The sequence below is a fragment of the Nomascus leucogenys genome, chromosome 4 (genome assembly GCF_006542625.1).
Source record: "Nomascus leucogenys isolate Asia chromosome 4, Asia_NLE_v1, whole genome shotgun sequence".
In the NCBI taxonomy this organism is placed as follows: Eukaryota; Metazoa; Chordata; class Mammalia; order Primates; family Hylobatidae; genus Nomascus; species Nomascus leucogenys.
In genome coordinates, this window is record NC_044384.1 from 106307785 (window position 1) to 106322313 (window position 14529).

At 44.8% G+C, this 14529-nt stretch overlaps 1 pseudogene; it reads left to right on the forward strand.

Moving 5' to 3' along the window:
• Positions 1-296: 296 nt before the first annotated feature.
• On the forward strand, positions 297-493 carry LOC115835025 (annotated as a pseudogene).
• Positions 494-14529: the final 14036 nt, after the last annotated feature.

A 14529-nucleotide genomic window follows, 5' to 3' on the forward strand; every position in this document is an offset into this window, starting at 1 on the left:
ATATCAGCTGGGTGCAGTGGCTCACGCTTATAATCCCAGCACTTCAGGAGGCCAAGGTGGGTGGATCACCTGAGGTCAGAAGTTCAAGACCAGCTTGGCCAACATGGTGAAACCCCCTCTCTACTAGAAATACAAAAAATTAGCTGGGCATGGTGGCAGGTGCCTGTAATCCCAGCTACTCCAGAGGCTGAGGCAGGAGAATCACTTGAACCCAGGAGGCGGAGGTTGCAGTGAGCCAAGATAGCGCCACTTCTCTCCAGCCTGCGTAAAAAGAGCGAAACTCCGCCCCCCCCCCAAATTGTATACTTTTGGGGATTATTCCATAGTTTGTTACTAGAGAAGTTTCTTTAGATGTGCTGGAAACCACGAGGAGGAGGCGCAGCATTCTCTCTTGACCATGAAGCCAGCTCTTGGTGTTGTTTCACTGCAACTGTCATTTGCCATTGATGATTGTTCTGGGAGAGTGAGAGGGAGGGGACACAGTGTGAGCGGTTCCCATTTTTTTTTTTTAAAGATTATTTTAAAAAATTGGTAAATCAAATCTAACAATGTGTAAAAGGATAACATATCATGGCCAAGTTCAAGATTTATTTCACATGAAAAAGGTAACCAATATACTTGTTAGTTATCTATTGCCATATAAAGAAATCATCTTCAAAATTTGGCATCCTAAAGCAATAAACATTTATTATCTCACTGTTTCTGTGGGCAAGAAATCCAAGTGATATTTAACTGGGTTCTGCCGCACAGGGTCTGTCATGAGGCTGCCAAGTGTAAGCTGGGGTGGTGGTCTCGTCTGAAGACTTCACTGTGGGAGGGTCTGCTTCCAAGATCACTGCATCTTGCTGTTGGCAAGATCCAGTTCCTTGTGGCTATTGGACTGAAGCCCTCAGTTCTTCTCTGGCTACTGGCCAAAGGCCTCCCTCACTTCCATGCCATGTGGACCTCTCCACAGTGCAGCTCACGACATGGCAGCTGACTCTCCTCAGAGCAAATGAGTAAAGGAAATCCCACAAAATGGAAGCCAGTCTTTTTATAATTTAAATCTCAAGAGTGACATGCCACCATCCCAGCCACATTGTATTTGTTATAAATGGGTCAGTAAGTTCAGGTCATTCTCAAGGAAAGGGAATTACACAGAGGCATGAATACCAGGAGGAGGGGATTACAGGAGACCATCTTGGGGGTGGCGAACTACATTGTAATGCATCCCATTCACAGAGGAAAGGAGGAAACACGATCATACCATGAATGAAGAAAAAGTATTTGACAAATTCGACACTCATTCATAATAAAAACTTCTGGTAAATTATGACTAGAAGGCAACTTTCTTAACCTTATAAAGAGTACCTATGAAACATCTAAAGCTAACATCATACGTAATGATGAAAGAATGAATACTTTCCCCTAAGAGCAGGAACAAGGCAGGGATGTCTGCTCTTACCACTTTTATTCACCATTTCCCTAGAGGTCATAGCAAGCTCAAAAAAGTAAGAAAAATAAATAAAACCTAAAAAGACTGGACAGAAAGAAGTAAAACCATCTGTATTTGTAGACAATATAATTGTGTATACAGAAAATCTTAAGGATTTTTTAAAAATGACTAAAACTAGTAGCTGAATTTAGCTAAGTCACAGAATACAAAATCATATACAAAAATAACTTTTATTCAACTACACTGTTATAGACAATTAGAAAATATTTTTAATATATACTATTTATAAAAGCATCAAAAACATTATTTAGGAATAAATTTAATGAAAGATATGCAAGGACTCCCACTGAAAAACTATAAAAAATGCAGAACAAGGCCAGGCACATTGGCTCACGCCTGTAATTTCAACACGTTGGGAGGCCGAGGCGGGCGGATCACCTGAGGTCGGGAGTTCGAGACCAGCCTGACCGACATGGAGAAACTCCGTCTCTACTAAAAATACAAAATTAGCTGGGCATTGTGGTGCATGCCTGTAATCCCAGCTATTTGGTAGGCTGAGGCAGGAGAATCTCTTGAACCCAGGAGGTGGAGGTTGCGGTGAGCTGAGATCGCGCCATTGCACTCCAGCCTGGGCAACAAGAGCGAAACTCTGACTCAAAAAAAAAAAAAATTTCAGAACAAATTAAAGATTAATGAACTAAAGAAGAAAAGTAATCACATGATCATTTCAATAAAGGCAAAAAGTCATTTAACCAATGTCAACAATTTTTTATGATTAAAAATCTGGTTTAGAAAACTGGAATAAAAAGGAATCCCTTTAAATATAGCTGCCAAAAACATACAGTAAATGTTCATTTGTTTATGTCTGGATGAGAAACCATTCCACAAAGTAGTGGCTTAAAACCACAAGAATGTACATTCTTTATGATTCTGTGGGTCATGAATTTGGAGTGCTACAAGCTGGGCAGTTTTTGTGTTTCACATGGCGTTGGCTGGGGGTCACTCACTCACCTGCACTTAGACAGTGGCTGGCTGAGGGGAGGCCCCAGAGGCTTTGCTCATAAGTCTGGCCCCTCAGGCTCCTGCACATGGCCTCTCCCTTCTCCACTGGCCTCTCAGCATCCAATAGTGTAGCCCAAGCTTCTTTACAGCATGGTGCAACCTCCCCAAGGCTGGGCCTGGAACCGGTGTAGCATCCCATCCATCACATTCTAGGGGTCAAAGCAAGTCACCAGCCAGTGCAGAGTCAAGTAGAGGGGAAAATAAGCCCCAGCTCTTGAGAGGAATGGCACGCATGTACGGGAGGGCGAGAATTGACGCCCATCTTTGAAAGCTCTCTACCACAATTAATGGGTGAAGAGATGAATGAGTAAATAAGTCATCACCTTCCTTCCAATTCCCACGCTGGCTGAAGAAATGAGGAAACAAAACCACACATTCCTGCTTCCTTTTAGCCTGCCTTTCCTTTAAGCAGAGCATAACTGGTAACAAACTTTATTTCCTGATCTTATAAGCTCGGTATGGTATTAGCGTAATATAAAGTGGCTGACAATCTTTAGCATCTTCCTTTAGTGTCCCTTTGGGTCCTCCTGCCTCCTCCTAACATCTTCTCCCATTCAATTTCTTATTATCCTCTTTTCTCAAATACAAGCCTACGACTAGAACCTCTCATTTGTGGGTAAAAGAAGCTATTTCCACTCTGCCTAACTTATAGACCCCAAAGAAATGAACCTCTAATAGTAAAAGGTCACAGGAGTGAGGGAATTGTTTTTGAGAACTGGGACCTTCCCACAGAGCCCTAAAGTTTAACCCCACTGACACCTTAAGTCCTCCATTTGGCAGGCAAGCCCTGGCCAAACCCAATTATTATCTGGATTGCTGGTCCTTGGGCCTCCATAGGTATTTTGACTTTGACTTGACTCCCCTAGTCATTCTTTCACAGCTCGGCAGCTAAAGTGGAACAGAGATTTTATGCTATCCAGTAAGCCAAAAGCCCCTTTCTGACTGTAAGCCATGATCACACAGTCTAAACAGTCTAACAAGATGGGTGTCTGAGAGAGTAGAAAGGCCCTTTCTTTTATACTGAAAGAACGCAGCCCACTCCAGGAAGCCAGGGGCACAAAACCATTGCAGAAACGTAATACGGGGGTTTCCGTCTCTGTGTAGGCCTTTCCCTGTTTAAAATGCAGTGTATAAAAAGGAAAAAACTACCAATATTTCCTGGAATTCAGAGCTCGGACAATGCTTCCCTTTGTCTTTATTCTGGGCATTCTGGAGACAGAATTAGCTGGATCCTTAGTACTGGATAAAAGGAGAGAGCACCGAGCGCCTCCAGATTGCCGCAGCGCGTCAGCAGGTGCTAGAGAGTGGCAACATGTTCCACTCTTTACAGATTTTATTGAAGAGAGCTTGTGTGTCTACCTTCAGGCTCAGGGCTTTACCAATGTCCTCATTCCTTCCTCTTTTAGAAGAGAGAAATAATACAGCATTTGAGAGCTGGAGGAGATGATACTCCCTCTTTGACAAATGAATAAATAGAGGCCCAGAGAATTAGAGTGACTCCCTTGAGGTCACACAGCTAACTGGATACAGGGAAACAACTACAGGGCAGGTCTCCAGTCTTTTAGCGGTAGATTTTGTGCACCAAGGTGGTCACTTGCTAACACAGTACTGTGTCCTTGGGTACGGGGAATTTGATTAAAAATGAGCTTAAACTTCAAGGTTGTAGAAGTATGCTGTCCAATGCAGTAGTAGCCACTGGCCAAATGTGGCTTCTGAGAACTCAAAATGTGGCTAGTGTGACCGAGGAAATGACTATTTAATTTTAATCTTAATTAGCTTAAATATAAATGTAGAAAACTACTACTTGGCAGAGCACGGTGGCTCATGCCTGTAATCCCAGCACTTTGGGAGGCCGAGGCAGGCAGATCACGAGGTCAAGAGATCGAGATCATCCTGGCCAACATGATGAAACCCTGTCTCTACTAAAAAATACAAAAATTAGCTGGGCGCGGTGGTGCATGCCTATAGTCCCAGCTACTCAGGAGGCTGAGGCAGGAGAATTGCTTGAACCTGGGAGGCGGATTTCAAAGATTTAGTATGAAAAAATGTAAAATATCTCATTAATAACTTGAATATTGATCACATGTTCAAATAATCTTATGGATATATTCAGTTAAATCAAATATATTAATTTCACCTGCTTCTTTTTACTTTTTAAACATGGTTGCTAAAAAATTAAAATTCCACATATGGCTTGCACTATATTTCTATGGGACAGTCTAGAGTCAGACTGTCCACATTTAAATCCTGCCTCCACTATTTTACCGATTCTGTGACCTTAGGTAAATTATCGGGTAGCTTTGAAGAAAGAGTATCTTCTCTGAAAAATAAAAGAGAAAAAAGAGGATTTTTCCTCCTTTCTTTTCTTGCTCTGGACCTCATGGTGTGATGACATGATGCTTGGGGCAATGGCAGCCACCTTTAGGTGATGAGTGGAAACGTGGCCAATATACAAAGCATGGCAAGGAATACACAAGGAAGGAAAAGGCCAGGGCGCTTGATACAGGATGGGGCAGGTGAACTAGCCCTGGAAGTGCTAACTTCTGGACTTCTTATTAAGTGAAGAGACAAATTCCCTAATTATTTAAGCCACTGTTCTATAGAGGAAAGCATCCTTATACGACAGCTGAGAAATATGCAATACTACATGCAGTACTACAATACTCATCCTGGGATGAGATAAATGCATGAAGACACTACAGTGACATGCAAAGCAAAGATGGGCCAATTCTGCACGGGTTAGAAAAATTGGAAATTGGAATATATGATGCTTAGGCTGAGAAAAGGTATGAGACAGGCATTTCAGCAAAGATGGCAGAGGTAGTGAGATCACAGAGATTTGAAATCTGGGAGATAGCCAAGACCTCAGCTTCTGTCCAAATGTGGGACTCGTGCTTGGTTTCAGTGGGGACATGAAAGCTCTGCCTGTGCTATAAGCCAGGGATTATTATTGGCTTTGTTTTATTAACTGGCCAGAGCAAGAATGAGATGCAAACTTTCAGTTCAGTGATGGAATATCCTATGATTAATTTCAGGAAAGTAAAACTGTCACTCTGGGACAGAGGAACGCAGAGAGCTGAACAAGGTGTGGAGAAGTGACTGTTTCAATCTCTTCTCTACTGCTTACTGTCTGGGTGACATAAGCAATTCACTTAACCCCTGAATCCCAGAATACTCTAAAGCATGTAGGATGCTTTGGGCCACAAGTAACAGAAAACTCTAAGCAATCCAGAAAATTATTCCTTCGCATACCCGGAGGTCCAGAGATTGGGTGGCATTCAGTATCCTCCATAGCTGAAATGGTCATCCAAGATCTAGGTTCTTTCCATTGTTCCACTCTGTTCTTCTCAACTGGTTTTATTACCAGGTTACTAGCAAGGTCATAGCAGTAGTTCCAGGAGTCACTTCCAGACACAGAAACTTCCAGGCCCACTCTTTCTTAGGCGCAAAGACAACTTTCTTGGAGACATCCAACAAACTTCCTCTCACTTCTCACTGGCCTAATTTGAGTCACATGTCCATGTCTAAACCAATCATTGGGAAGGGTTGGAGTTATCAAATCAGGATCTACGCTTCAAGCTAGAGATAAGGTCACCTTCTGAGTCACATGAGGCAGAAATAGACACGGAAGCAAAATTGAGGTTTTGTTCAAAAGGAAAAAAGAAAAACACGAATGTATGTTCTACAATACAGCTATTAAATAGGGACAGTACTACTCTGGATGCCACATACAGGGCACTTCTGAATATCAAATGAAAGGATTAGTTATTCTTTTAAAATCCTGCAAAATGTAAACACTATGAGATGAACAATCACAGTCTCAAAGGAAATGGTTTTGGGACATCATCCAGCTAATACCGGACATCAGCCCATTGGTCATGGTCATCAGCCGATGCCTGCTATTTGGTTGGATTTATATTCTCCTTTCACATTACAGCCTGGAGTGTCACTGGGTAACCTTGATTTCCCTATTAAACTATTTTTATCCTTGATCTACCTTACCCTGATTTCATCAAAATTCAAGAAAATGGAGTGCTTGGAGCCTTGGTTATTTAAATTTTCAGCTGTAGGGAAATTTTTCTTCTTCTTTTCTCAGTTTTACAAAATCCTGAGTTCTGGCTCAAATCCATTACATTTCGTGATATTGACAGAAGAGAATTATAATTTTTCTTGGGAACAATTCCTCTGCCTCTGATTTGCAAGCCTTGAACAGGCCAGCATGGGGTCATCCAACATTTCCTCTTCCCTTACCCTGTGTTTCCAAGCAGACCTAGACCTAGTTTGCAAGATGCTGACACCATTACAACCTGTTAGTCTTAGGAACTTGTTTTTATGATCATGGCCCCTGGAGTTGTTTTCAGAAAAGAGAGGCCCATCTGGCTCAAAACATATTGGGTGATGTCACTTGCCACTTCTCTGGCCAAGCTCAAATGGGCACATTTTAATCGAGGATTATAAAAGTCACAAATACTTCTGTAACAACCTCCAACAATGGTGATGATGATGATCATGAGATTTTGTTGAGCACTTACAATGTCCCCATTGCTGTGCTAAAGGGCTTACATTCTTTTCCTCATTTATACTCCTGGAAAACCTATGGATTTGGTATTATTATTGTCAGTTTTATAGATTAAAAAATTGAGGTCTTAAGTGTTTGGGGAATATTAAACAACTTTCCCAAGGCCACGCAACTTCCTTCCATTTGATCCTTCTTCTCTTCCTCCCATTTGATCCTTCTTCTCTTCCTCATCCCCACCCCCATCATCACCCTAACAATTTCAGGTCCAGTGGGGCCTGGGCTGTCATCAGAGGAGATTAGAGAAGTGATGTTTGCCCTGGATCTGGGCATGACTCAACATCTCTGTAGCAAGTGCATCATTTGGTTTCTCCTTCTTAACAGCACCAACGAGGCCTCTCTAATGCCAGAAACTTCTCTACCTGGTTATGTAACCCTGCAGGTAAACTTTAAGGCCAGGAAGGCCAAAATGATTTAAGTCAAACCAGCAGAACCTCGAAGGGTGGGAATCCCCCAGTCAGCCCCTCTAATCCGTATTCTTTAAGGCTCCCCAGGAGATGCCCATGTGCAGCCAAGGCTGTGAGCCAGCCATCTAAAACAAAAGAGTATGCAAAATGGTCCTGTCTAACGGAAACTCAGTGCCAGGGTTGGTGATTCCTCCCAGCTGCTCTGCCTTCAATGTGGGTAAATTTCCAGTAGCCCAAATGACTCCCTAGTCCTGAAAGATGTTTTAAGAGACCTTCATATGCACAAAGGTTGAGTCCAGGGACAGTTAATCCAATTACAAAAGACTTTACCAAAACATTCCATTAAATAATGAGTATCCCAGACAGTAAACTTCTGATTTGCATTACAAAGCCTGTTTCCAATTGCCCTTTCAAAATGTGTCTGTGTATTAGTCCGTTTTCTGTTGCTGTAAAGGAATACCTGAGGCTGGGTAATTTATAAAGAAAAAGCATTTATTTTGTTCATGGTTCTGCAGGCTGTGCAAGAAGAAAGGTGCCAGCATCTGCTTCTGGGGAGGCCTCAGATACTTTTAGTTACAGCAGAAGGGAAATGGAGCTGGTGTGTCACAGGGTGAGAGAGAGCAATAGAGAGGTGGGCGGTCCCAGACTCTTTTTAACAATCAGATCTCACAGGAAGTCATAGAATGAGAACTCACTCATTTCCTCAGGGAGGGGACCAAGGCTATCCATGAGGGGTCCACCCCCACGACCCAAACATGTCCCACTAGGCCTCACCTCCAACACTGGGCATCACATTTCAGCTGAGATTTGGAGGAGATAAACATCCAACCTCTATCAGTCTGTATGATTCCTTTTATAGAATGCAGAAAAGCAGGCAAAGCTGACCTCTGCTGTTGCAAGTCAGGAGTGGGTAGCCCTGGTCGGGGAACAGCTGGAAGGAGACAGGAGGAGACTTACTGGGGGACTGGTCATGTTCTGTTTTCTTTATCTGGGTGCTGGCTGCATGGGTGTGTTAAGTTCTGAGAATGTTAGCTTTAATCAAAAGCTTAAAATGTGTGTCAGTAGGCCGGCCGCGGTGGCTCACACCTGTAATCCCAACACTTTGGGAGGCTGAGGTGGGTGGATCACCTGAGGTCAGGAGTTGGAGATCAGCCTGGCCAACATAGTGAAACTCTATCTCTACTAAAAATACAAAAATTAGCCGGGCTTGGTGGTGCATGCCTGTAATTCCAGCTACTTGGGAGGCTGAGGTGGGAGAATCGCTTGAATCCGAGAGGTGGAGGTTGCCAGGCTGCACTCCAGCCTGGCAACAAGAGCGACACTCTGTCTCAAAAAGTTAAAATAAAATAAAATAAAATAAAATAAAATAAAATAAAATAAAATTGTGTCAGTCATGTAAGTCAAAGTTCTCTGTAATGTGTTCTTCTCAAACATGGGGGATGCTTCCATCTCTCCCTCAGCTGGACATATGATAAGGCCTTTCCCTGCCAGCCATGGGAGGATATCTGGGGAAGGCCTCAGACTCCTTGTCAAGTATCCCTTAGGTCCAGGCCAACCATGGGATCTGAAATGTCTTTTGATGTGCCCTTCTTTTCCCTGATGTCAGCTCCTCCTGCAACATCCTGGACAGGCATTTCTCCAAGGAAGATGTAGCATCTCACACTCCTATGAACACTTCCTAGGGTGGAAAGACCTAGTGCCTGCATAATACATTTTATCCAGCTGAGAAGCAGGCAGGAATTTGAACACGAACACACACACACACACACACACACACACACACACTCCTTCATCTGTGCCTTCACCCTTGGCCCACACAAACAGAACATCTACGCAGTCTGTCTTTGCTTGCTGCATTCTTCAGAGCCTCAGAATACAGAAAGCGATAAAAATAATTTCTTTTAACATGGTAATTTATTACCACAACCAGCTTCTCAGCATTGTTTGCCAAATTACCCTTTCAGAAACCACTAGCAACAGAACTGGCAGAACCCAGCCCTCTCTCTATGGAGTTGGGCCAGGGAGGAGGCCAGGGCAATCTGCACAACCCAGAGGCCTGGATCCGGGTCTGGATTTTTCTACCTTCTTGCCAAAGGACATGAAGTGACCCCAAGAAACCTAAAAATTTTACCTGACCTTGCCCCACACATTTTCCAAGACAGTCTGGGCAATTGCTGGAATGGTGCCTCCAGATAGAAGGCCCAGGGCAATGGATTTCAAGCTAGGGTTGAGATTGGGACTCAGATGGACCCGGATTCAAATCCCAGTATCTTGGCCCTGGCTGGGTGACTCTCTGCACCTCTGCTTCCTCACCTGCAACCTAAGAAGGAAAATGGCTCCTGGGTTGCTTGGAACAAAGCAATTATCACATGGATAAGGCTGGTGTGGTGTTAGCCCTTGACGATGATGCTCTTTTAATTAACTAGCAGCTGTGAGATGCATAGGCAATGTGGGAAATCTAAAGGCCCTGGGTTCCAAGGCTCACCACCTCTTTCTATCTGTGTGACTGGGGGCAAGTTCTTTAACCTCTCTGAACTTGATGCCTTTGTCTGCAAAGCACAGATGCACCTACTTTGCAGATCAGTGTTGAGGGCCCGGGATTCCACGTAGCCAGCAGACACTCTGGTGCCCTGCCCAGATTCCCTCAGATGACTTTTGCTGTTTCTGCATACTCCTCCCCGCCTTCAGTGGGCTTTTGCTTCCAATAGCCACACTTGCCAGTCTTTTTGGGAGATGGACATGGGAGGACCACTTTCAAGCCACATACTCTGAGACCTTGAAGTGCCTGCTAATTTCCTCCCCATCCTCACTCAGGGCAGCCCCAGGCTCATGACAGACAGGAGTGGGAGTAGGAAAGCCCAGTCCCCTGGCCTAGAGTGGGGACAAATTCCGAGGTGTAACTTCCATCCAGTGCTCCCTGTGGAATCAGGATGGAGCCACCCTCCACAGGGCTGCTGAGGTCTCACTCTGCTTGGCTTCCTCCCCTTCCTGCTCCTGCTTTCCCCACTCCCTTCTAGGTTTCTCCTGGGAGCACTTCCATCATAAAATACTTGCATTCAAATAAAATACTTGCTTTTGGAGAACATGACCCAAGGCAGTGTGAGGCATCGTATATCTTGGATATGGCTTCTTGGATACCCTCCAGCTCCTCACACGAAGTGTGTCCAAAATAAAATTGCTCTCTCACTTGCCTTCTTCCCATGGTCTGATGTCCACCTCCCAAGCCCCAAACCTGCTAATCATACAGGATTCCTCTTCACTATCACCCTCCGCAACTGACTGATCACAGGGTCCTACTACTCTGAGATCCTAAATAACTTCCCGATGATTTCCACCTCCTTGTCACTCCCACTATTGCTTGGTCTAAGCCCTCCTGCCTGGCTTCTTTGCCCCATCTGGACCTGCTCCAGCCCATGGACCATGTTGCAGTCTGAGAGCTTCCAGAAACATCTCCTTATCTCATTATTCTCCTGCTTAAATGCTCACTTTTCAGGATGAAGCTCCACCTTCCCAGCTCCATGCTGATCCCCTGATGATCCAGCCCCTGTATCTCACCAACCCCCTCTCCCCTCATTCCCCTTACCTGGTGCATGCATCCCTCCCAGCACCATGCTGATCCACTTAATATGCCAGGCAGCCTAGAACACCTTTCCCCTTATTTATTTTTTTAATTTATTTTTATTTGTTATTTTTTCCTTTCACCTTATTTAATTTAATGTCTCCTATTTATCCTTCAAAACACAGCTCAGGCATCGTCACCCCCAGGAAGCTTTCTGGATGCCCCAGTGTGGTTTAGACAGATGGTCTGTGCATGCCCCACAGCATCCTGTACATGTCACCGTGTTTGTGTCCCGACTCATCTGAGAGTGCCGGTGGGGTGCACAGCTTTTCATTTATCTCACTATCCCTATTACCATTCTGGACACACAGCAGCCACTGAGTAAGTGCTAATTGAACACATGACATATGTAAAACTTCCTGGCCTGCAGTTGGGGTTTAAGAATTCACCATTCCCCTCTCTTGCCTCTGTGGCCCCCACACCTTAAATGCACTTTACCAATTATCTCTATTAGCCTGCTTCTAAGAGACACATCTGAGCAGAGCAATCCAGGGCAGAGTCACATGTGTTATTTGCATATGATTTGCCTGAATTATGCATATAATTGGCTTATGCCTGCAGAATCTTATCTCTGGCTATTTGATTTTAATGCTGAAGCCATAAAATTGAGGCACACAGAGGGGTAAAATATCCCCCCCAATTTATTTCCCTGCTCTCTCTTTCAACCTGGAGGTCTTGGCACTGGCAGTGTTGCCCTGGCGGGTGGGGTCTCAGAGGTCTGTGAGGGGTGAGGAGATGCTGGATGAGGAGGGGAATTGGGCCAGGAGTGGGATGTATGCTGCTTTTTTTTTTGATGGAGTCTCGCTCTGTCGCCAGGCTGGAGTGCAGTGGTGTGATCTCAGCTCACTGCAACCTCTGCATCCCGGGTTCAAGCGATTCCCTTGCCTCAGCCACCAGAGTGGCTGGGGACTACAGGGCGCACCACCATGCCTGGCTAATTTTCTTTCTTTTTTTTTTGTATTTTATTAGAGACGGGGTTTCACCACGTTGGCCAGGATGGTCTCGATCTCCTGACCTCGTGATCTACCTGCCTCAGCCTCCCAAAGTGCTGGGATTACAGGCATGAGCCACTGCGCCCAGCCATGCTTCACTTTTAAAGCACAAGCAGTAGCATGAGTGTGTAAAGGATCTGGCCCAGGGTGAGGCCAAAGACGTCCTTGTGAGGTCTCCAGGCTCTGAATTGGGTCTGGAAGTTTGCTCCACCCAAAGCCTTGGGCTGGTGGAACTTTAGGGGTAAGAAAAGACTGGGGCTGAGTCAGTTGGCAGGCTAGTCTGTGGGAAAATACAGTGGCACACGGCGGAGACTGGGGACCCAGCAGCAGCAGGAGCCACGGCCAGAGGCAGTCAGGAGAGATGTGAGTGCCCAGAATACCCAGAGATACATGAGAGATATTTGTGTGTCTATCGGCCAAGGGACAGATTTTTGAGGTGATTTTAATAAAATCTAAAAGGACAAGTTGAGACCAGTACATTGAAAGACTTAGGTGAGGCCCCCAGGTTGATCCATGAGAGAGTCCCAAGAATAGATTCCCATCTAGCTGGTGACACCTTCCTACCTAGCACTGCCTCCTGCCCATCACCCTTGCCCCAGCTAGGCCCGCCCAGCACCTACCTTTCCCATCATGGATGTAGGGAAAGGCATCCTCCGGCAGCATGGCCCACCCTCCAGGGGTCAGGCAGACAATCTAGGGTGGGGTGTGCAGTTTGGACCAGCCCACCTGGGCCCACACAGCATGCTGGTCTCATGCACAAATGGACACAGTGACATTTTAGCAAGTCATACCCAGATAGCAGGACATCCTAGGTGGAGTTTGCTACTTCCATATATGAAACACCACTAACTGCTGGCTGTTTCACACCTTGTTTCCAGCCTACACAGTGCCAGACAGATGATCGCACGACATGAAAGATGGTCACCACGAGTCCAAACACTCCTGTACTTGGCTTACATTTCCTGTCTGGCATCTAGGGAAGGTACCTTGCAAATTAGCCCTCTTGGAGGTAACAGAGCTGAAGGCCCAGAAGTGACATTTTAAAGCAGTTGTGCTCTGAAGTAGCTTTGAATATGAAAAAAAAAAAAAAAACCTCACAAAAAGTATTTTCAGCTTCCTATAGTTCCCAAACACCCTCGTTCTAAAATGGCACAAAAATCACCCTGCAATTTTTTTTTTTTTTTTTGAGATGGAGTTTCACTTTTGCTGCCCAAGCTGGAGTGCAATGGTGTGATCTCAGCTCACTGCAACCTCCATCTCCTGGGTTCAAGCAATTCTCCTGCCTCAGCCTCCCGAGTAGCTAGGATTCCAGGTGCATGCCACCACACGGGGATAATTTTTTGTATTTTTAGTAGAAACGGGGTTTCACCATGTTAGTCAGGCTGGTCTCGAATTCCTGACCTCAGATGATCCGCCCGCCTCGGCCTCCCAAACTGCTGGGCTTACAGGCGTGAGCCACCATGCCCGGCCTGCTAGTTATTTTTAAATGTGGATGCCAGGTCTCTGTCCCCAGAGATTCTGATTCCATATGTCTTGAGTGAGTCCTGACATCTGTGTTACTAAGAAGCTTCCCACGTGATTCTGACATGCAGCTACAAATGAAACCCACTGACTTAGCCACTGGCAGAAAGATAAAGATCTGCACTTAAGTCTGTTGCTACCCAGATATCACTTGCAAGTGGACAAGGATCTCTGAAAACAAGGTTTCCAGGTAGGGAAGGCTTGTATATCCATTCAAACAACACTCAGGTTTGTCATGATGCAACTACTAATGTTAAAGTTTCACTAAAGTGGTTTCTTCTACGGGTTGCAATTTAACAGTCTGCCTATTGGAAACAACCCTTTGTTATCTTCCTTCGTGTAGGATTTTTGGTAGAAGTTTATCTGCCCACCCAACCCCAGCCATTCAGGCATTTGATTTGCAGTTATATCACCTCATTAACCTTAATTAGTAAAATTAATTATGAAGCCTGTGGTGCAGAATGATTTGTTTATGTTTATTCTTGTGAAAACAAGTACTAGGCATTTGAAGACCTAGAACTGCGGTCAAATTCCTCATTAAAGTGTGAGAGAAGCAATAAAGTCCGTACATTTTGTGTTTCATCTAAAACTGTCAGACCTCCTCACCACTGCATGGGTTGTTACAATGCTTGGATTAGAAGGTTACCTATCCCGCTGATGCTCAGCCCAGCTTAATTAACACCTACTCTTCGAATCCCCAACATCACTTTAAACTGGCTACTCTTTGCCCAGATAGACTCTTACACCTGTCTCAGCAATTCTGGGAGAGATGCTTTGAAGTGCCTTTTCAAATCCCCTGTTAATGATCTGGTAATTATTGTGGTGACTTTTCAATGAGGTGTGAAGTGCTCAGGTAGTTGTCAGCCAAGAGAATCCCAAGGTACTGAGGAAGGGGGACACAGCAAAGGAAAAAGGGA